Source organism: Protopterus annectens, chromosome 3.part0 (assembly GCF_019279795.1).
Source record: "Protopterus annectens isolate FY-2018-M chromosome 3.part0, PAN1.0, whole genome shotgun sequence".
In the NCBI taxonomy this organism is placed as follows: domain Eukaryota; kingdom Metazoa; phylum Chordata; order Ceratodontiformes; family Protopteridae; genus Protopterus; species Protopterus annectens.
Genome location: NC_056731.1, coordinates 281746849 through 281771611, shown reverse-complemented (window position 1 = coordinate 281771611; position 24763 = coordinate 281746849). Strand labels below are relative to the sequence as shown.

The following is a 24763-nucleotide window of genomic DNA, read 5'->3' as shown; positions in this document are numbered from 1 at the left end:
CCTTTTTGTTGTAAACAAAGCTGATACAGTCCTTAAGCCATTTCGCCAGGGTAACTTTAGACACTGGACTGCCTAAACAGACTGAAGAGAATGCAATAAATAGTTGGTCAGATTTTCTAATATCCTTTGTTCTGTGACTGGAGAAATGTAATTGCCTGTGTACATCTAATAAATGTAGACAGTATTGCCCTTTATTGGAAAAAAATAGGAAAAAAGACTGGGAGATGTAAAGTCTGATTGATATTTGACTCAAAAACAACCTTTGGCAGGAAGGAGGGATATGTCCGGAAGGAGACCCTGTCATTATTAAATATCAAATAGGGGCGTTTGCAGGGCAAGGGTTGTATTTCCAATATTCTCTTGGCAGAAATGATAGCTATTAAAAATAAGGTTTTCCAGGACAAAAATTTTAAGTCACAAGTTGCTGAAGGTTCAAAAGAGGGAGAAGTAAGAGACTGAAGTACCAAATTCAAATTCCATGGGGCAGAGGGTTCTTTATTTGGAGGTCTGAGCATTAAGTTTCCTTTCAAAATGGCTTTACACAGTTTATGTGACATAAGTCATGAACCATTGAAACCAATATGGAAGTTAGATATCGCAGCAAGTTACACCCGAATCGTAGACACTGATGAGCCACACACAGAGTAAGGCTAAAAAGTCTAAAACTTTGTCAATAGGTGCTGAATATGGGTCAAGATTACAGTTTAGTGACCACTTAGTAAACTTTAGCCACTTGTTATGGCACAATTTTCTAGTTGAAGGTTTGTGGTGAGCTAGAATGATGTGTTGGACCAGGAAGGTGAGGGAGGGATGTCTGACAATCATGGGAACTGGGGAAGTCACACACTGAATTTGAGATGTTGCAGAGTCAGATGAACCAGTCCTTCCGGGTGGGACAACAGGTCTGGAGCTGTGTTCAGTATCCAGGGTTTCTGAAGCAGATGAGGCCATAGGAAGGGAAAGCAGACCTGTTGAGGCCAGAATGGAGCAATTAAAATTATTCCATTCTTCATCCTGCTGGCTTTCTTTAGAAACTGACATACCAGTGGAATTGTAGGAGTACAACACACCAGGGGGGGGCCAACTGTGAAGGACAGCGACTCTGGGTGACTCCCCCAGAGGAGGGATTAGGGCAAAGTAACTGCTGCACTTGTTGTTTAGAGGGGACATAAACAGGTTGCAGCAAGGTTGGCCCCAGTGATGAATATCTTGTCCGTCACCACTGGATTGAAAGACCACTCGTGATGCATGGGGATGATTCCGCTCAATTTGTCTGTGATCACATTGGAGTTCTGCGGAATGTGCGTTGCTATCAAAAAGCAGTCGGAGGAAATCACCCATTGCCAAACTCTGAGTGCTTCTTGACAAAGAAGGTAAGATCTAGTTCCCTCTTGCTTGTTGATATACCAGACTACTGACATGTTTTCTGTTTGTATTGCAATCGTTCCCAAGGGGAGGGCATCTTGAAATGCCTGCAATGCTAAGAGCACCGCCCTCATCTCTAGGATATTGATACGCAAGTTGGTCTCCAGCTGGGACCAAGTACCTTGAACTTTCCTTCACAGATAATGCTCCCCACCCCCACCCTATCTGGGACCCATCCATGGTCAATACAGCTTGGGATTGCAGAGGGACAAAGGGATGTCCCGATAATATTGTGTTGGAGTGAAGTCATCAACTTAGGTCTTCCTTGCAACAACTGGTGATCAAAATCAGATGGGACATTGGTTGATTTGATAAGGACCACTGGAAGGCCAAAATCCATTGAAGAATTTGCAAGTGATATCTGGCCAGAGGAGCTAGAGTGATAGAGGCTGCCATTGACCCTAGAGCCTGTAGAATGAGTCTTGCTGCTACTTTCTTGCTTTGAATGATATGGCTCACTTGTGATCCAATTCTCTGGAGTCTTTCTAGGGGAAGTGACACACAGTCGGTGACTGTGTCGAGCATAGCTCCAATGAACTTCAGGTGTTGTGATGGTTGTAGATGGGATTTTTCATAGTTTATAGTGATTCCTAAGCTGGAACAAAAGAGAAAAGTGTAATCTTGTATGTTTAAGAGTTGAAGCCTGGTGGGAGAAGTAAGGAGTAAGTCCTCTAGATAAGGAAACACTTGGAATCTTAGCAGTCTGAGATAGGCTGCTACCACTGCCATACATTTGGTGAACACCCTGGGGGCTGTGGTGAGACCAAAGGGCAGTGCCCTGAACGGACAGTGACTGGCTCCCAGCCAGAAGTGCAAGAACATTCTGGACCGCTTGTCCATTTTTATATCGTAATATGCATCCTGAAGATCTACTGAACACATCTAATCATCTTTTTCCAAGAAAGGAAGAATAGTCTGAACCAAGAACATCTAGAATTTGGTTTGTTGATCTGATTTGTTCAACTAACTGAGGTCCAAAATCGGTCTCCAGCCTTCTGTTTTCTTTCGCAGTAAAAAGAATCTTGAGCAAATTCTCGATTATCTTTAGTCTAGTGGGACTACCTGGATGACTCTTTTGTCAAGCAGTTTTGAACCATAGCCTACCACTTCTCTGGTTCCTGGAGTCAGGCTGCTGACTAGTAGAAAAGTGTATGTCCATGGCAGAAAGGATCTTCCCATCTTTCTCACATCTGGCTAGAGTGTCTTTAACTTTGGGGCCAAACAGGGATGATTCACCAAATGGAACGTTGTCGAAAGAAGACTTAAATGGCTCCATGAAATCACTCAAGTGCATCCAGGAGTGTCTCCTGATGGCTACTCCTGAACCCGCTACTCTTGTCATCCCTTTGGCAGCATGAGCAATTGGCCTCATGGACGAACTGGAGATCAAGTCTAGGGTAGCAAACTGAGAAGCAACTTTGTCTTGAACTCCTTCAGCTACTGCTCCTGAAAGAGTATCTAAAAGTTCTTTGAACTATATGGCATATTTTGCCAGGCTTCAAAGAGATCTGATTAAAGACCTGACAGCAAAGGTCGATGAAGTGTATACATGCTTCCCAAATCTATCCATCATCCTAGACTCTGTTAGGAGGATCAATAGTAGGACTTTTATCAACAAGCTCCTTTTTCAAGCCTGCCACAACCACCATGGCATCTACAGGAATACCTTTGGCCCAATGTTGCTCATCTTTAGGGGCAGAAAGAATGTGATCAGGCTTGAGGATCAGCTTGACAGAATCGGGTACCTTCCAAGCCTGCTGAGCAATCAACTTAAGAGAGTCAGTGGGCACAGAAATCCAATAGTTACAGGGCTAGGCACAAAAAGCCTCTAGGTATACCGATTCCTCTGAGGAAGGTTGAATGGTAGTCCAGCCACCCCTCTGTTTAAGGATTTCTAGGATGCCCCTGAAGGAAATATCTTCTGTGAAGGACTCTTCAGGGGAGTCCAAGTGCTTCCTCTTGCAGTTTTACTTCAAAGGTACCTCTTCAGTGGGATGATCCGGAGAGGTTTCTGGAGATGACATAACCTGAGAAGATTAGTCCTGAGACTTTTGTGCCCTCTTTCCCAAGGTAGAGACTGGTGGAAGCTCCCAGTTGAGTGGATGGGCAAGATGTTTGGTCCAACAGGGAAGGCATAGACTGTTTGCCCGTAATGAACAAGGCCCTCTCTATAGCCTGGAAGGCAGGTCCCCCCATACAGGGATGGGAGGCCAGAACCAAAATAGACTCATTCAGAACAGTGGTCCCATCCCACACTGAGTAGGCTACCCCCGATGTAGAAGCTGGGGCCGAGCTTACATATGCTGATGCACCGAGGGGTATGGAAGGCTCAGAAAGTATCAAAGTCAAACCCTGCCCCCCAGAATCGACAGCGAAGCCTGACCCCAGGAGGTCTCCGGTTCCCGGGAACTGGTAGAACTTAGGGTAACTATCATTGTTAGAGAAAGAGCTCTGGCTGGCACCAAAACAGTCAAAGCCAGAAAGGTCGGCACAAGGGGCTCCAAAATCTCAGCTGGAGTTGAAGGAGGAATGTGTATGGGGGTAAAAGAAGGCAAGGTTCCAGAGCTAACAAGGGTAGGAACAGTGGATGGAGGTAATCCTCTTGCCATCAGGAGGGTGTCAACCAGTCTCATATCTGACTCTGATAAGCATTTGGGGACCAAATATAGGAAGCCGATGGAGACCTTGGTGGCCATCTCTTCACAAAAGGACTGGGAGGATGATCCGCAAATGGATCTCTCTAGTGGGAGTAGGTTGTATAGGGTAAAACTATTACTTGAGGGTCCTTAGGTACCGAGTGATCAGTTGGTACTGAAGGGAGAACTGTCTCCACCAATGCTGGTACTGAAGAGGTCAGTGCCAATGGCAGCGATGGATGATGATCTTGGCTCACAAGTGTTGAGGTGGCTGTTGGCACCATGGGAGATTTGGCCATTTTAGAAAGTAGTTCCAAGGGAGTTGTTGGAACAAAGTGACTCTGCTTTTTAGGTTTAGAAGCAGAAAATGATGAAGAGGAGGAAATGGTTTCTGTCTTTGAACCAGATAGAGCCTCATCAAATTCAGATTTAAGAAGGCCTTTCAATATCAACTTGTTTTTGTGTTATATCAGGGTTCTGGAACTGAACCCATGACAGATCACACAGTCTTCCTGTAGATGGACTGCACTGAGACAATACACAAACACACAGGGTGCCCATCTGAGTTAGGCATCTTTCTGTTACACTTCTGGCATCTCTTGAAGCCAGAGGTACCTTTACAGGGTTTGTCAGCCATAATCTAAAAACTAAGGCCACTATATATATATATATATATATATATATATATATATATACACACACACACACACACACACACACACACACACACACACACTTAAGTATAAGGAAAACAAAAGATTTATTTAGATTTTAAATGTATCAGAGAAAGGAAAAAAGGAGGAGAAGAGAACTATCAATGATGGTATAAGAGGTTACCCGAAGGTAAAAGGGGAGAAAGTACAAACAATAGTACTTGAGACTACCTAATGGTAAGGGAGAGAGAAAAACACACTCACACACACACTAAAAGATATCTAGAGGAGTGGGGTAGTATACATAGAAATAAGACAAAATTTAGAGATAGGATAAGGAAGACAAAACCCTAACTTATAGTTAATAGAAATGTTAATGCTCGAGAAATTAGAAAGTGTCTGACACTATGAAGCAGCAAATGGGATCTGAGGTAGTTTGGTGAGATACATTGTGAGTACAGCTTAGCTCAAGAGGTTTTGGAAGGCACAAGCTGGAATAATAGCAGAGTCGGTTCCAACCCAAAGAACAGAGCCCACAGTCAAGGATTATATGAAGACTGACAAAATCAGATCTAATATTATAATCCAGACACAGAAAACTTCAAAAACATTTGAAATCTGAGGCTATAGCAATATGATAAGCATCCTTCAAATCTAGAGTTACCAAAAAAGATTGCAAGTGGGAATAGCTGGTAAGAGGCTGTGAAGGAATACCTTTTAAAACTTTGGAATTTTCACAAAGTGATTCAGAAAGGAAAGATCAAGGACTGGTCTCCATAAGACTTTTCTTTCTTTTGTACCAGAAATATACTTGAATAAAAATATTTCCCTGTCAGAGAAAGAGGAATGGTTTCTATAGCCCCCGAGTCAGCAAATACTGAATGGCAGGAGGAAAAAAATAAGTTTGTTGAGGTGGCTCAGGAGGAATCCCTTCAAAAGGAGGGAGGGATTCCCACTGCCACTTGCACCCTTGATGGACCACTCTCAGAGAGTCACATTTTGTGGGAAATTTAAAGGTTTGCCAAGGTGGGAAAGGGAGGGGTTTACAAATTGAATATTGTCATTTAGACTTGTTGGGCTATCCTGGTTTCTGAGAGTGCCCCCACTTCCTTTTGGAACCTCCTTACCATTTTTAACATCTGCTTGCCAGACATTTGTGGAGTCTGCTTATCTTGCTTTTATTAAAAGCTCCTGAGCTAAGGATGAAATTTAACAAATTTGGAAAAAGAAGGCTCAGAAATCTGAGTCAACCCTTGAATCAGTTTCCCTGTCTCTTAACCCTTTCCTGGACCTCGGCAGAAGATGGTTCAAAAACATCCCTGCAAGGGATAATTCAAAATTTAATCTTTAAAATCCTCTGGTAAATTCTGAGAATGTAACCATGTAAACCTTCTCATAACAGATTCAGTAAATGCTGCTCTGGAAGATGCATCATCTGAGTCATAAGCATACTTCAAAGAATGCTTGGTTACTTGAGACAGAGAAGAAATGTGTATTTAGAGAAGATTTACTCGCAGAAGAAAGAAAAGTGGCAATAATGTTCCTCATATTCTTTAAGAAATCAAGCAAAAACTTTAACAAGTGAGCTTGACAATTAAAAATACTAAAAATAAGTGTGGCAGAGGAATACACTATTCCCAAATTGTCAAAACATTTCCCATCCTTAGAGGGAGGAGGATTAAAATTTACTAAATGTTTAGCTGCAGAAGGATTTTCCAAGGAAACCACTGTGGGGTCAGATATGGGATATAAAAAACAAATTTTGCAATATTGAGGAACTTCATAGAATCTGTATGACTTCATAAGGGTTGCAGGCTGGCTGTCAAGCATGTTGCAGGCTGTAATAAAAACATCCTCCAAAACTAGAGAAACAGGAGTAGGTTAAGAAAATTTCAAATGTAATAAACTATACTATGTTCTCAAAGAAATTGAAATAGTATTCAGAAAAAGAAAATTGTTCCATAGTTCAATCAGAAGAAATACACTCCTCAGAATAAGAATCGGTTACCTGAGGAGAAAAAAAAAAACAGAAGTTGTTCCCCTCACAATCATTCCCTGTTCCTCACACTAGAAAACTTCAGAAAATGAAAAGTTACTTTTTCTCTTGCAAGTAAATACAGAATGAAAAGGGTTAAGAGCCTAAACTACGCCCTTTGCTTAGCCCAATAAACCATCCCAGTCTAAAGTAACAGAGACAAGAGAAGATAAATTTTTAACGTTCTGCTTCTTTTTAACATGAATCTCCACAGAAATAGATCAACTCCTGTCAGGAACATCAACCAGGGGAACAGGCATCCAAGTCCAGTTATGCAGAGAAGCATTCCCTTTACCCACCAAAATCACTCCAGCTGCCACAAAGGACATGTCTAACATCTGGTCCATGGTGGCTGAAGGGACTACACCAGAGGAAACCAAGGAAAAAGATAAGTGGTTGGAAGAACCTGGAATGGCCACTGCAGAGTCACCTATCAGTCGCTGACACAAAGTAGTAGCCTGGTTAAAGGACTGCAACTTTCTGGAAATGTTCTTTTTTTTTTTTGCCCAAAGGAGGGAAAAACCAAGGAACCAGTAAGTCAGTCTGAAGTCCAGGTAAAACTGACAGCAGCAGTCAGTTAAAAGGCAAGTATCAAAATGTAGTGCTTTCACCTTATAAATAGTGTGACACACACCACATATATGTACCCTAGTCCCTAAATACAATTTATAAAAGTTTTCTCACAAATATTTAGAGTAAATGCTAAAACAATAATATTTAAACTAAAAGTAAAAAAAGAACCACGGACTTCTGACTGACAGAAAACATTTCATGACAGTCCAACAAAAATTAAGTTCTTAACATAAAAACAAAAGTTATGTACTCACCGGGTCTACTTTAGAATGATGAATGTTTGAAATATCGAGCGCTCACATGAGCGAATATTTCAAACCTCGATATTGCTATTTTTTTTTGTACTACAGTGTGGATCAGAATATTTGCCTTTTCCTCAATGTAGTGCGATCTCAGAGTTAGACTATATATTTAGTGAGGGGTGTGGAGGGCACAGCCCCCTACAATAGCAATTTTGAGTTTTGGAATATTTGCTCATATGAGCGTTCGAGGCATTGATCTTTCATTTTTCTGACATAGAACCATACTCACCATAATGATGCCTTTGTATTATCTCTCTATTTCATTCCTCCTCTGATGGGTCTTAGATCAAACCTTGGATCTGGCTTCCGCCATTTCATTTGACTTTGTCTCCCTACCTTGAGCTCCTTCCCTTACCCACAATCCTCTCCTTAGCCTGAAGATATTGCCCTCTAGTTAGCCTACCATCTTGCATAACAACCAGGTACCCAGCACAACACCCTCCAAATTAAATCATATTCCAGTTAGAATAGAAGGAAGGAAGAAAAAGGCTGGAGCTCATTCAGATAGGCAGGCAGGAATCCTCAGGACATACTAGGAGACCAAATGTAAATCTTCCAAAGTGAGAAGGTGGTTGAAGGACAGGAGATTGAGGAAGGACAAAAAGACAACACAGACACATTGTTATGGTGAGTATATAACTTTGGTATCTGTTTTCTTTCCATCTGTTCTTCCACCGATGAGGCAGAGTCCCCAGCTAGAGGAAATCCTGGGTGGTCCTCAATGAAGGATATTCCAGAGTGCAGTGGAGTCAAATGCTTCCTATCCCTAGGTAAAATGTCCAATCTGCAATGGGCAAGGGCAATAAAGGTATGAGCAATAGACAGAAGCACTGGACCAGAAAGTAGGCAATGTGACCACAGATCTGGTGGAAGAAGCCTCAAGAGGTTTAGGTAATGTCAACCCTTTCTTCTTATAAACAAAAGAAATGCAATCAGTGAGCTATATGGTTAAAGTTACTTTTGATAGTGCCTTGCCGAATTTGGCCTTGGAAAAGGAAAGAATAACTGGTCTGATTTCCTGAATTCTTTAGTTCTATGGAGACAAACTCGCAGCCTGTGTACATCCAACAGATACAGCATGTATTGCCCCTTGTTAGAAAACCCTGGGAAGAACACAAGTAGATTGATGGATTGGTTCAAAGCTGTTTCAGATACCACCTTATGTAGGAAAGAAGGATTAGTCCAGATGGACACCTATCCTTATGAAAAACCAGATATGGTGGCTGGGAAGACAGTGCCTTAAGTTCCGATACTCGTCTAGCTGACATAACTGCAACCAGAAAAAATGTTTTTCCAGTTTTACGTCCACCTTGGCAAAGGGCCCAATGGGGGATTGTGTCAAAGCCTGAAAGGCTAATGTTAAATCCCACAGAGAAGTAGGATTCTTAATAGGTGGCCAGAGTAGAAAGGTACCTTTGATGCTAAGGAAGAATGTATTTTGTCAATGTGAAACTTAGAAATAATGGCAAGTTGGACCTTAATAGTAGAGTAACTAGCTCCACTATTGAAAATGGAGGCAAGAAAGTAAAGGATAGCTGAAACAGGTGCTGAGAAAAGGATCCAGTTTTCTGTAGACAGCCTAGATGGAAAATCTCTTCCATTTGCTTTTATAAATCTTTCTAGAAGAATCTTTCTGGGAAGAAAGCCTGGACTGCCTAGCCATCACTTGAAGTGGATAAAGCATGAAGTAATCTAGAGAGTACGAATGTCTGGGTGAGGTATCCCAGATGGATGAGACAAAAGGTCCTGAGAAGGATCCAACACTGTGGCAGAGTGAACTAGAGGAGGCCAAAGGAAGAGAAACCACACTTGTCAAGGCCAGAAGGGAGAAATGAGGATTACTCAGCTCTTCTGTTGAGAGCTTTTCTGAAGAAACTTGGAGATGAAAGGGGTGGGGGAGGCATAAAGTAGACCTGAGGGACAATTGTAAATCATCATCCTCTGGAGGGATCAGGGCAATGTACCTGCTGCACTTGGAATTGTGGGTAGGAAGTGAACAGGTCACAGCATGGTTGGCCCCATTGAGGAAAAATAATTTCTGCCACTGATGGGTTGAGAGACAACTCATGAGGGAATAAGATGACCTGCTCAATTTGTTTGCTAGCACACTGGATTTCCCTGGATATGCATTGCCAACAGAATGTGATCAGAAGAGACACCCATTGCTGCACTGTCAGTGCTTCTCAACATAAAGGGTAGAACAGACTTTCACAACTGTTTGTTGATATACCAGACCACTGACATGTCTGTCTGAATAGCAGTCCTCCCTGGAGGGAGAACATCTTGAAATGCCTGCAGTGCTAATAGGACTGCTATCATTTCCAAAATATTGCTGTGAAGACTGGCTTCTAACTGAGACCGTATGCCTTGGACTGTCCTTCCCAAGAAATGTCTACTCCCACCATAGTTGGGAGGTATCCATAATCACTGTGGCCTTGGGTATAGGAAGGATAAAAAAGCAGCCCTGAGAAACTTTCACCAGGCTATATGTGTTCAGTCTGAATCAGTGTGGTCAGGGGGTGTCTTCATATTGTGTACTGCAATGCCAGTGTCCATTGCATTACTTTCATGTGAAAACTTGCTAAAGGTACCAAAGTAATAGAAGTTGCCATAGATCCGACAAGCTGTGAAACTAACCTGGCTGAGGGAAATGAAGAGAATGGATGTATGATGCTTGGCTCTGCAATGTGTTTAACCTTGTCTGTGGTAAGCTTGCATTCTGTGCCACCGTACACAGATGAGCACTAATGAAGTCCAGGACTTGAGTGGGAGAGTGTTGAGACTTGACATAGTTCACTGTGATGCCTAGTTGAAGACATAGTTGGAGGAAGTAGTCCCTGACTTGAATTAGTAGAGGGTTGGTCAGAGCAGAGAGTTGCCAGTTGTTAGACAAGGAATCACCCAGAATACAAGCAGTCTCAAGTGAGCTGCATCCACTGCCATGCACTTGTTTAACACCCTGGAGGCTGTGATGAGACCAAAGAGCAGTTCCCTCAACTGATGCCAACTGGTTCCCAGCCAGAGGTATAGGTATCTCCTGAATCATCTGTTTTGATGTGACAGCATGCATCCTGGAGATATATTGAGCATATCTAATTACCCTTGTACAACAATGGCAGAATGGACTAAACCATGACCATCTGGAACTCCTACTGTTTGACAAAGTGACTGAAATTGCTGAGATCCAAAACTGGTCTTCAATCTCAGTTTTTCTTTATCACAAAGAAGAATCTTCAGTAAGTTTCAAATCCTTGATGGTCTGGAGGGACCACATGAATGACTCTTTTTGCCAGCAGTTTTTTTCTGTTGCAATAGGTGCCTCTTTCCTGACTGGGTGGAACATCGAGAATTCTTCTGGGCCAATTGTGAGGTTGAATGGAAAAGGGTATGTAATAACTGCTGGATATCATCCTTTACACCCAAATATCTTTGGTGATGGCTGTCCAGGTTTCTGGGTGCAGAAATAAGCACCCAGACTGCCTCCAGAGTGTAGCAGTTGGGCAACCTTTCAAGAGAGCTGAAAGGTCTTCTCAGAAAATGGACCCCTGAAACTCTGGTACTGTGTACCTCCTCTGCTGCATAGGTGACATATTCCATTAAAGCTCCCCCCTTCTACCATGCAGGGATCCATCTCCATAGGAGTCATGGGAAGACCCTTGTGGACCCACATCTTCCTACTTCCTGTCTGGTTCATAGGTTGGTACTAGGCTATCAGCCCCAGGGCCAATACAACCCTAGCCTTAACAATTCCCTGGCAATTTCTTCTTGCACTATTTACTTCCATGGACCCCTGTCTAGCAGGGCGACTGACGTGATCCCCGGGGTGAATTTCCTTTCTCCCATCCAATCATCAAGGTTCCTTTTGAAGAGGGCCAAAGAGGCGCTCTGCTTGACATGTATGGGCAGTCTATTCCAGAGTCTGGGGAGTCTCTGAGTCAGGAACCTATCCCTCCAGCATATTTTTTTATTGTGATGACAAGGTTCAGATCCCTGGAGCGTGTGGCTCTGATGGATTGGGATTTCTTTAAGTGTAGCATGTCCAACAGCTCTGGGTTTGACATGGCCTTGTATGTTAAGCAGAGATTTCCTCTGAGTAGATGATATGCAAAAGAATATGGCTGGAAGTTTTTAAGGAGGTCAGCGTAGGGCATCTGCTTTAGGTGGTTCCTTGAAAAAGTCTCCTAAGGGGTAGAGAAATGTATCCCAATGGTAGATAATGTCTGTGACATCCCTGCACTGGCCCAGTAGTCCAGGACCTTCAATCCTGATCACTGGCAACAGCTAGGGGAAGTACACACTGGGAAGATTACAAGTACACACACAGTAAAGTGCAATTTCCTTTAAGAGCGCACAGGGATCACAGTCAGTCTGAGGCTGGTTTCTCCCTCTCTCTCCAGATCCCCAGTAAGACTCCCCACTGACACAGTTATAGGGTCAAGATCTCAGCTGAGGGGCCAAGCTAAGACCTCCAGCACCCTCTCTGTCCAACCAGTGCTTCATGTCCCTGCCCAAGTAGCTGATACACATACAAACACACACACTGAGATTTGATTTCTATACCAACACACACACACACACACACACACACACACACACAAAGGCTGGCACAGGTTTACTAGCTCTGCCCCACTTCTGCCCAGACTATAAAGGTACTGCCACCAACCACTACTTATCAGCTACTATAAGGCCCTTACAAAGGGAGTCCAATCCTACTGTGTAATATTACTATTATCCAAATGGTAGTCTGACCAAGACATGCAAGGCTATTTAGGAGTGGCCTGTACAGTATCACCAAATACATACGCAAGTACTCTAACAGCTTAAATATGTCTCACAAATATCAGCCACAAATATAGGTTTAATAATAAATAATAAAAGAACACAGTAACTTCAGAGTTCAAAATCGCAGGAAATATTTTAAAACAACATTGCAGGACAGTCTCAACTAAATACAGAAAACATCTAAACTAATCTTTACTATATTCTTATCTATATCTAAAAGAGATACTATGCCCTAAACCTTACTTACAGCAAGGCAAGTGGAGATGGTGATGATGAGTGGATGTTCTTGCTAAGTCAAAGCCAAAATACAAAATGCACAGTCTCTCTCTCGCACAGAGTTCTTAAATTAATATCACATTTTTCTGCTGGGTTAACTTGGATGACATAATTTTTTGTCACCTGAAACAGAATTTAACATCTCTGTGTTAAAAATGCACATCTCTCAGATGTTTGCAGATCTTGGAAGTTGTAAAACAATAAAAGACTTTTCCATTGAAACCTAGTAATTACTTCTCTCCAAGACAATACAAACAAACTTCTAGGTCTAGACATTGTGTCTGCTAATGAACTGAAACTGAGAGATAACATCTTTTGTTTATGACCCAGCTATAAAGCAACTTAACCGCAACTATTCCTACATTTTGCAGGTTAATCTTCTATGTTCCAGCAGGGTACACTGTGGATACATCTTAGCTCAGGACATAACAAACAGTTCTGTATAAATCATATCAATATTCACAAATGACACAGAATTATTTACCAAATTCCAGATAACTGGGCTGGCAATATTTCCCTATATCACAATCTCTTCCCATCCTGTTCACTCATGGAGAGAGAGAGTTTCCTTCACCTTAGGGTCAAATAAAGTGGATCCATCAAAGAATGCATTGATGAATGATGACCTCAAGGGCTACGCAAAATCACAAAAGCCCATCCAGGTGTGCCTTCTTATGGCAACTCCTGAACCCACAGCTTTTGAAAATCCCTCAGAGGCATGAGAAATCAGCATCATAGAGTCATCTGATAGGGACTGAAGGATGGCCAATTGTGTAGAAATGTTTTTCTTGCCCTCTGTAGATATGGACCCTGAGATGGTATTGGAGAACTCCTTGATCAAGTCCCTCATAAATCTTGTTGCATGTGCCAAATAGTTCAGCAACCAGAGAGTGGGGGTCATTGAAGCATATACACGCTTCCAAATCTGTGCAACACCCTGGACTCTCTTTTCAGGGGATGGAGAGAAGAACTCTGTTCAGCAAGTTCTTTCCTGGTGGCTGCTGTTACCACCATATAGCACTGACTGTGGGACCCTTACTAAAGTGGGCAAATTTATTTGGCACTATCAGGTACTTAGGCCTTTTGGAGATTGGCTCAGCGACTTCCAGATTCTTAAAGCCCAGCAGGAGATGAAAGTCCACCATCTCATCTGCCAGGGGACTACTCAAAACATAGCAGAGCTGACCCTGAAAGCCTCAAGAAACACTGACTCCTCCTAGAGGGGAGAAGCGGAAGACCAATCACCTCTCTATCACATAAAATTGAGGATTTCACCAAAGGGTGATCTGGGGGACTCCTCCCCTTCGATGTCTTCTGTTAAGGATTCCTACGGGGAACCTAAGTGCCTCCCTTTTACACATCTGCTGTCGATGGAGCTCTCCAATGGCATGATCAGGGGGGGGGTGAGCAGCGTCCTGGATAAGTACCGTCTCCAGACTTGTTCTCACCAGTTGTCCCAAGGATGAAAAGTCTCGGCACCCACAGCAGACAGTTGCAAAGGGGGAAGACCTGAGAGATGGCAAGGATGTAATGTCTACAGAAATTGCTCTCTCCCCTCCATCAAAAATAGACGCCATGAGGGAACCAATAATTGACTTGGTAGGAGCCAAAGCCACCAGATCTCAACGTCTCAGAGCATCTCCATGATCATGCTTTGATACGGAGGTTGGAGTCAAGCTGTCTAGCTCCAAAGCCCTGAGACAGAGGGATTACTCTGAGAACATGAGAGTTGAACCCAGACCCCCTCCCCCCAGATCCAGCAATGACACTACGGTCAGAAAGAGTAGGTACCATCTGGATTAGAAATGTTGTTGGAGTTGACAAAGGCCAGGCCTTCAGATTGCATCTATACCAAAAGATTGAACGCTCTTTTATCAAACTTAAAAGTGCAAAACCTTAAAATGTCGAAAGAACAGATGAGCGAATTTTTTCCCAGGGGAAAAAAAAATTTGCTGGTCCAAAAAAAAAAAATGTACAGGTAAAATGAAGTGAGGGGGCTGTAGTCCCCAGACTCCCCCAGCTTAAATATGCCAACTCTGAGATCACACCACAGCGGACAAAATAGCAAAGTCTGGAGAACGGCCCATTGATTTTTTTTCTCCAAGAAAAAAATCGATGTTCCATGCCTTCGACATTTTCAGGTTTCACATTTTAAAGTTCGATATAAGAGCGTTTGCTAATTTAAGCATTCGCTCTTCTGATAGAAACCCTTCAGATCAGACACAGACTATCTCAGAATCCTTGAGTCCAAAAGCTCCAAAACCAAAGGACAGATTGCAGTAGGAGTCAGAAGCTGGGGTTGACCTGGTAGTAGGATTACAGATCCAATGGGAGACGGAGCTGGTATAACTACCAACTGAATTTGAGTCCTGAGAAATTTTCTAATCATCTTATACACATCTACTTCCATCAGACTCCTACCTGACCAGAGGGCTGAAGAGGTTGAAGACTTGGACTTAGATCAACGAGTTGTTACTTTTTCAGGTGGAGCCAAGCCCAAAGTGGAGGGAGAAGAACAATCGGGGGATCATTTCCTCAAATCCTTGACCATTTCAATAGAATCCCCCTTGTTTTTTTTTCTGAAAATTTCTTGAAAGCGGGGGGATCTTCAGCAGAAGAAGAGGAATATGGAAGCAGACCTTTCACAGCAAGCTTGGTAAGATTCTCAACATAAGCGCCCAGTGATAGAACCCCAAATAGATTTCACAATCCACATTAAGATGAGCTGCCCCAAGGGAAAAGACACACTCTGAGTGGGCATCTAAGTTTGGAATCTTATGCCCATGTGAAGAGCATGTTTTGAAACCATTTGACTTGTCAGCCATTCTTCCAAACACAAATGCAGCAGAGGCAAAAAAAACTAACAATAAGGAAAAGAAAAAGGTAAATGACTATCAACTGAGGTTATAAGGCAAAAATATCATTCTAATACCATCTATGGTAATAAAGGGAAGAATACCCAGCAATAGTATACCTAGAAGTACCCATAATCAGACAGCAAGAGAAAGTCTACACTATAAAGCAATGGAAACAACTAAAGCAAGGGCACACAGCCTGTACAGAATGACCAGACCCAAAAGAAAAAAACTTATTCTATAGATAGAGAAAGATTTTTTTTTTTTTTTTTGCTACAGTACACAGGAGGACAAAGAGGAAAAATCTAACAAAAGATAATCTCTCAAAGAGCAAAATGACATTAACAATGACTTATCTGTCCTCAAATCCCTGAGTTACAGATGATTGCATCCAAATGCTGAAGTAGAAAACAAGATCTGAGGTAGGAGACAGCTAAGGGGAGGATTATGGGTAAGAGAAGGAGTTTGAGCTACAGAGCCAAGGTCTATTGAGGTGGCCAAAGTCAGAACTATTGTCGAATCCGAGACCCATTAGCTGAAGAACGGATGAAAAAGATCAGATCAAATGTACTGCTTTAGTCATAAAATAAAACATCATTTTAAAAGAACTGATATGCCCAGGTATGGAGAAACATTCCAACTTCTAAAGCCCAAGAGAAGAGTGCTCTTTAGCAGCAGGAAAACTATGAAGGGCTTGACTCCCAGACTGTTGCTTCTCTCCAGCTCATCTCAAGCTGGCAATGGCCTTCTGGGTGCATGGAACGTATACTTAACTTTGGAAACTGGCTAACTGTTCTGTCTCATGCAGTATCTTCTTCTTCTTTCGGCTGCTCCCGTTAGGGGTCGCCACAGCAGATCAACTGTTTCCATTTCTTCCTGTCCTCTGCATCTTGCTCTGTCACACCAACCACCTGCATGTCCTCTCTCTCCACATCCATAAACCTTATCTTAGGCCTCCCTCTTTTCCTGTTACCTGGCAGCTTCATCCTTAGCATCTTTTTCCCAATATACTCTGCATCCCTCCTCAGCACATGTCCAAACCAACGTAATCTTGCCTCTCTGGCTTTGTCTCCAAACCTTCCAACCTGGGCTGACCCTCTAATATACTTATTCTTAATCCTGTCCATCCTCGTCACACCCAGTGCAAATCTTAACATCTTCAACTCTGTCATGTCAAGCTCTGACTCCTGCCTTTTTGTCAATGCCACTGTCTCCAACCCATATAACATAGCTGGTCTCACTACCCTCTTGTAGACCTTCTCTTTCACTCTTACTGGTACTCATCTGTCACAAATCACTCCTGACACTCTTCTCCACCCACTCCAACCTGCCTGTACTCTCTTCTTCACCTCTCTTTCACACTCACCATTACTCTAAACTGTTGATCCCAAGTACTTAAACTCATCCACCTTTGCCACCTCTACTCCCTGCATCCTCACCATTCCTCTATCCTCCCTCTCATTCACACACATATATACTGTCTTAGTCCTGCTGACCTTCATTCCTCTTCTCTCTAGAGCATATCTCCACCTCTCCAGGGTCTCCTCCACCTGTTCCCTACTCTCACTACAGATCACAATGCCATCTGCAAAATTCATAGTCCATGGGGACTCCTGTCCGATCTCGTCTGTCAACCTGTCCATCACCATTGCAAATAAGAAAGGGCTCAAGCTGATCCTTGATGTAATCCCACCTCCACCTTAAATGCATCCATCTCTCCCACCGCAGACCTCACTGCTGTCACACTACCCTTGTACATATCCTATACCACTCTTACATACTTCTCTGACACTCCCGACTTCCTCATACAATACCACAACTCCTCTCTAGGTACCCTGTCATATGCTTTCTCTAAATCCACAAAGACACAGTGCAACTCCTTCTGACCTTCTCTGTACTTCTCCATCAGCACTCTCAGAGCAAACATCGCATCTGCAGTGCTCTTTCCTGGCATGAAACTATACTGCTGATCACTAATCATCATCTCCCTTCTTAACCTAGCTTCCACTACTCTTTCCCATAACTTCATGCTGTGACTGATCAGTTTAATCCCTCTGTAGTTACTACAGCTCTGCACATCATCCTTATTCTTAAAAATCGGTACCAAAACACTTTTTCTCCTTTCCTCAGGCATCCTCTCACTTTCCAAGATTTCATTAAACAATCTAGTTAAAAACTCCACTGCCATTTCACCTAAACACCTCCATGCTTCCACAGGTATGTCATCTGGACCAACAGCCTTTCCGTTCTTCATCCTCTTCATAGCTATCCTTACTATCTCATGCAGTATATAATCCATATACCTAAGGCTACTGCAACAGTGATCAAATGTTGATGGTCAAATGGTATTCCTGTTTAAGTCTGGAAGAAAGTGATAACATTTTGGAAGGTTTTGTTTAACAATATTTTAAAAGACACAGAATTCCACTTACACAATTGTAATATGCCCATCTCTAGCTATCAGTAATAAATTTGCTAATTTGGTGCAGATACCGAAATTAAACCCTGGTCTGTTGCATAAACCAGTACTGAAGTGAAGCCGGAAGCAACCCTTAAAAAGTGTGAAACATTGGGAAAGAGAAGCTTCGCGAGAGATGTAATAGTTATGACTGTGTACACAGTAGCTTTAGGGAGCAAATAAATGAAAAGAACACCAAAATGCATTAAACGGTAGTCATTTGAGCAGTATTTAAACCTGTGAAAACACATACAATAAACAGTTACAAAATTAATATAGACATTTGGCATAATAGTCAAAGACTTTGCCTACCATGCAAAAGGTACAAGGTTTAATCCTAACCTCCAATCAATGCATGTATGGAGTTTGCATGTTCTCCCTGTGCCTCTGTTGAGTTCCTCCCATCTTCTAAAAACATACTGAATGTTTTCACCTTAAACCCAGTCAAGAATAGCGTTTGGAGCAGCAGCATAGACTGTAGATGGTGTCTACTGGGGGAAGAGTTGCATAGACTATTTGGGGCATCAACTATGGTGCTCAGTATCATTTAGACAGGAGAACATAGATCACAGAGTTGCAACATATCAGGGCTATCTACTTAAGTCTACAAATTAGCTCTAGATGATTTGGTCTCATTGACTAATGTCGTCAAAAAATGAGCATGAGTATTTCTCATTGATAAGTCAGTTGAGGACCCAACCTACACAAGGGACACATGGTAATAGTGGAAGGAGTCTATGTGCCTCTACTGGCCAGTGTGTGCCCACCATAAAACCCAACAGCTATGAGTCAATAAGATACTATTCAGCAGGTGTCCAGCAACCCAGGTTGGGTTACCTAGGATAGTCTGTTGAGTGAAAGCTGGATATAAAAACAGTCAACCTGCCAAGTATGAATTAACGATTGACACACTAAATATAGGTTCCCTGATGGGCTGGAGCTTGGAAGTGGATGACATGATATTAAAATGGAGGCTGGACATCCTCTGTATCAAAGCTACAAGATGGAAGAACAGTGCAGCAAAGCCTCTAGGCTTGGGATCCAACGTCTACTACTCTAGAGAAGGACATACTAGAAATGGCATGGGAATTGTGGTGAGGGAGAGGCTTCCAAAGACATGAAGGATGTCATTAGAATTAGTGACAGACTCGTGGCAATCAGACTCCAGTGTAAGGATAGGGCAGTATTCATAGTCTGAGCCTATGTCCCACAGCAGGGTTGTGACAGAGAGGAAGAGAATGCATTCAGGCAGCAGTTGCAGGATCTATTAGATAAAGCAAGACAGCATTAGTTGGTGCAGATAATAGGGAATTTGAATGCACATATAGAGACAGAAAGAGATACAAGGACTGCCTGAATTCACATGGGTGGAGCAATGAAAATAAAGAAGAAGAGGCCATTCTATCCTTCAGTCTGGCAAATGGAATGATGCTGGCCAATACATGACTCAGCAAGAGAGAGAGAGAGAGAGAGAGAGTCACAAGATCACATACAAGTCTGGACAACAAGCAACTCTGGTAGACTTTTTCCTGTTTAGGAAAGGGAAATAGGATAGAATCAGAGATTGCAAAGTCATCCCCAGTGAAATATTCAGCCCACAGTATAAACCACTGGTTTCCATAATAAGCTGCATGCAACGTTCAGAGAAGTCTCTAAGGTCAACAGAGACTACGCTGAAGTCTTAGAAGTTGACTAGAGGGAAAACACAGACATTTAAGGAAATATTCAGGGGTGTAGCACATTAGGAAGAAGATGATAAAGGTAGAGTTGAAGACTGACAGAGCTTCAAAACAGCATGTGTGAAGACTACAAAACAGACAGCCAAATCAGGTATGGAAACAAGGTACATAAGGAAAGTTGGTGGTGGAATGTAGAAGTCCAGGAAGTCATCAAAAGAAAGGAGGAGTGCCGGAAAAAGTGGGTGATAGAAAAGACAGCCCAGGCTAAGAAAGAATACTGGTTAGCAAACAAGGAAGCAAAGAAAACAGTTGCAATAGCACAGAACGATGCATCACAGGTAGTCCACCAACTTCTGGAAAGTGACTCAAGAGATGGCACAAAGAAACTATCATGTTGCAAGACAAAGGTAGAAAGATAAAGAAGGCAGTCATCAGACACCCTTCATATTGGATGACAGAAACAACCTGCTCAACAGTCCACAGTACATCAGAGACAGAGATGAAAGGAGTAATTTCAGCAGCTTATGAATGAAGAAAACCACACAGAAGCAATACTGCCCCAGACACAGCTGACAATGAAAGAATAAGAGGAACCTACATAAGAACAGAATAACCAGAAAAAAGGGAGATAGTGTACCAAAAGCATGACTCAAACAGCAAAATAACATACACATGCAAAGCACCAAACATCGTGTAGATCCAAAATTTAATGAAACAGATTAACGCCACCAAAAATCCAAATGCGTTTTCGTCCAAATAAAAAGATAGACTTCATCAGATAAGTTTTATATATATATATATATATATATATATATATATATATATATATATATATATATATATACGTAATTTAAAAAGCCTAAACCAATGAAAAGCTAATTTGCATCCAGCGTGTGTACCTTATTTTGGTGCTACATAAGAACAGCACTAAGGAAAATGAAATCAGGGAAATCAACAGGCTCAGATGAGGTCACGGCAGATATGACCAAGATGTTGAGTGAGTTAGGGAAGAAATGGATCCTGTGGGTACTCATAGCAGTATGGAGAGAAAGATGTATCCCAGATGACTGGAGAATAAATATATCACTGCCAATATACAAGAACAAAGGGAACATTCACAATGGGCAGTACAGAGGTATCAAACTCCTGGCACACTCCATGAAAGTTCTGGAGAGGGTAATTCATAAATGAATAGCCACCATGTCTCTGATAGAGTAATTCCCGAAAGATGCCCTATGCTGACCATCTAAAAAAACTCCAGCTATACTCTGTGGCATATCGTCTACTCAGAGGCGATCTCTGTTTAACATACAAGGCCATGTCAAATCCTGAGCTGGTGGACATGCTCCACTTAAAGAAATCCCAATCCCTCAGAGCCACACGCTCCAGGGATCTAAACCTTGTCATCACAATGAACAAAACATGCTGAAGGGATAGGTTTCTGACCCAGAAACTCCCCATACTCTGGAATAGACTGCCCATACATGTCAAGCAGAGCGCCTCCTTGGCCTTCTTCAAAAGGAACCTTGATGATTGGATGGGAGATAGGAAATTCACCCCGGGGATCACGTCAGTCGCCCTGCTAGACAGGGGTCCAGGGAAGTAAATATTGTGGGAAGAAATATCCAGGGAATTGTTATGGCTAGGCTTGTACAGGCCCTAGGGCCAATAGCCTAGTACCAACCTATGAGCCTATAAAATACACCAATACATAACCTCTACAAACTTCCTAACTAGCATATCCCTTCCTAACACCCATGATACATATGGGCACAATTTGATTGGACTGCATGGCTAAGCTTATAAAGGCCCTGGTAATCGTTAGCCTAGTATATACCTATGAGCATGCAGAATAGTAGAAAGCAAGATAGGAGATTAGCATTTTAGATTTAGATCAGGATGTAGCACAACTGACCCAATCTTTGCAGTGAGACAGAGATGAGGAAGGAGACCAAATGGACTTTTCTAGACTTGGAGAAAGCAAATTACAAGATCCCAAGAAAGCTGATTTAGGCTGCCCTGCAGTAATTTGAAGTCCCAGAAACACTGACAGAATTAGTGCAGGCTGTCACACTGTCATCCCAGCTATCTGGAATTTTGTAAATAACTGCATGTCTTTTGAGAAGATTAATATGATTTATATAGAAATGTCACAAAAGGAAATATTGCCAGGCCAGCTAGCTGGAATTTTGCAAATAATTCTATGTCATTTATGAATACTTGTATGATTTATACAAAAATGTATATAAACTATTGGACCTGTGTTAATGTAGAACTAAAGCATAGAGGGTTAACTTGCAAAACTTCAAGAAAATAGTTGAAATTAAATTGTTTTTTATAATTGCACCATAAAAGTTAGTTTCAGGGCAGCAAGGAGACAGGATGTCTAAAACTAAAGAGCCTTCTGCATTGTGTGTGTTTTATTTTTTATGACTTTCAGGATCTGCAAACATTTGAAGGCTATGTATTTTTCACAGGGAGATGTTAAATGCTGATACTTTCTGACAATGGGGGTTTAGCCTGGGAACCGAAGTCAGGTGACAAAAGGTGATGTCATGCTGCAAGTATCCCAGCAGTAATATTTGATATTAATTTAAGAAGTCTCTGAGAGAAAAACAAGGCATTTTGTATCTTTCTTTGACCTAACAACAACATTGGCTAGAAGATTCCTTCACCACACTTGCCTTGTTGTAAGTAAGTTACCCAGGGTACAGTAATTTATTTTAGACATAGTTAGGAATATAGTAAATATTAGTTTAGATGTATTCTGTATTTATTTCAGACTGTCCTGCAAGGTTGTTTTAAGTATTTCCTGTGATTTTGAACTCTGAAGGTACTGTGAATACATAGTTATTATTGTGTTGTTCTTTTATTATTTATTATTAAATATATTTAAACCTTTTAATTGTGGCTGGTCTGTTTAGAGATATCTAAGCTCTTAGAGTACTTGCATATCTGTTTGGTGACACTGTACAAGACACTCCTAAATAGCCTGGCCCTTGGTCAACTACCATCTGGATTGATAGTAACATTACACAGTAAGACTGGACACCCTTAGCTAAGGGCCTTAAAGTAGCTGATAAAGAGCTGGCTGGTGGCAGCGAAAACTACCTTATAGTCTGGGCAGAAGGGTGCATAGCTAGTAAACCTGTGTCAGCCTTTCCCAGGTGTGTGTTTGTGTATAAATCAAATCTCAAAGTGTGTGTGGTTGTGTATAAATCAAATCTCAAAGTGTGTGTGTTTGTGTATAAATCAAATCTCAAAGTGTGTGTGTTTGTGTATAAATCAAATCTCAAAGTTCTGGTGTTTGTGTATAAATCAAATCTCAAAGTGTGCGTGTTTGTGTATAAATCAAATCCCAAAGTGTGTGTGTTTGTGTATAAATCAAATCTCAAAGTGTGTTTGTGTGTGTGTGTGTGAGCTACTTGGGCAGGCAACCGAAGCACTGGTTTGCAAGTTAACCTCTCTGGAGGTCTTAGCTTGGCCACTCAGGTGAGATCTCAACTCTATAGCTGTGCCAGTGGGGAGTTTTACTGGGGATCTGGAGAGAGAGGGAGAAACTAGCCCCAGACTGACTGTGAACTCTGTGTGCTCTTAAGGGAAATTGCACTTTATTTTGTGTGTACTTCTCATCCTCCCAGTGTGTACATTCCACACTGCTCCCAGTGGTAGAGATTGAGGCTCCTTGATTATTGGGCCAGTGTTGCGGTGTCACACAGGCAATGTACAAGGACTTAATGACACAAGTACAAACAATGTTCGGACTCACTTCCCAGTGGGAGTAGGTGTGCATTGGGGTTCAGCTAGGAGCCCAGTTCTGTTAATACTGGTGGTGGACTACATTAACAAACAGGTCAGAAGGAATATAATCAACAAAAAATTGCTTTACACAGATGAGGTGGCATTACAGACAGATTCTGAGCAAGAACTTCAGCAAGGGATATAGGAATGGAATGAAAAACTGAAGGAACATAAGATGAAATGGAGTACACATAAGATAGTTATAATGGCAGAGAATGAGGGGATCAAAAGAAGAGAATAGAGATAGAAGGAAAAATACTGGAACAGTTTAACAGTTTCAAGTATCTGGGAGGTATGGGTGAGAAAAACTGAAGTCTGAATAAGGATGTCAAAGCTGAAATCAGAGTGGGCTGCAGCCAAATAGCACACAGTGACAAGAATTGTGTATGACAGAAAAATGCCAAAGAAGCTGAAAACTAAGATGTACAAAAATAGTGGTGTGTCCAGTGCTACTGTAGGGTACAGAAACCTCGGCAGTGAAGGCAGAGCAGTTCAGGAGTGCCTGAGATGAGTCGCAGGATGCATACTGTTGGGCAGACGAAGAAATGAGGTCATCAAAGCAGAATCTCAAAGTAGCTCCAATTGCAGAACAGGACAAAGAGAATAGACTGGAATGGTGTGGGCATATGTGCAGAAAAGCAGAACAGGATGTTGTGAAGAAGATTTGCGACAGACAGGAAGCAGGCAAGAGGAAACGACAGCATCCAGCAAAGAGAATGGATGGATTGTGTGAGTGAAGACCTGCAACATTCAGGCATGACTGTACATGAAGTTTGGAGACTAGCATTGAATCGAGAGATAGTGACAGTTGACAACACCCCAACCTCATGTATAAAATGGGAAAAACGGGGCGATTATGATGATGATGAGTCAAAACGTTAAGGAATATCGTTTGTAAACAGTAAGCAGAGGAAGAACAGAGTGTCACATACAGATGAAGTGAAGCATTTATTATTGGTGAAGCAAATACTTGTCAGAAGGAGCAACAATAAACTGTTCAGTGGGGAAAGCTGGTTTAGAATACTACACTGAGGTCAGATGTACAGCACTTCTACTGGAAACAGCAGTTGTAGTGGTGACAGCTAGCTCTGCAGCAAATGATCAGAAAAAAAGAAGCAATATAAGATAGAAGAATTGTAGCATGAAAATGTAAGCTTTTTTCCTGATGAACATTTTTTTATGAGTAATTTGGTGATATAAGTAATGGAAATTTTAAAAGTAACTGACATGGAGGATGGGTGATATTAGGTCTCATCTATCTTCTCAAAATGAGAACAATTAGTTGTAG

The 24763-nt window shown here is 42.0% G+C and overlaps 1 protein-coding gene across 1 annotated transcript in view; it reads right to left on the bottom strand.

Moving 5' to 3' along the window:
* Window positions 1-24763, bottom strand: part of NEK10 (NIMA related kinase 10) — a 3576599-nt gene that overhangs the window by 3320374 nt on the left and 231462 nt on the right. The gene's annotated exons all lie outside the window — the stretch shown is intronic.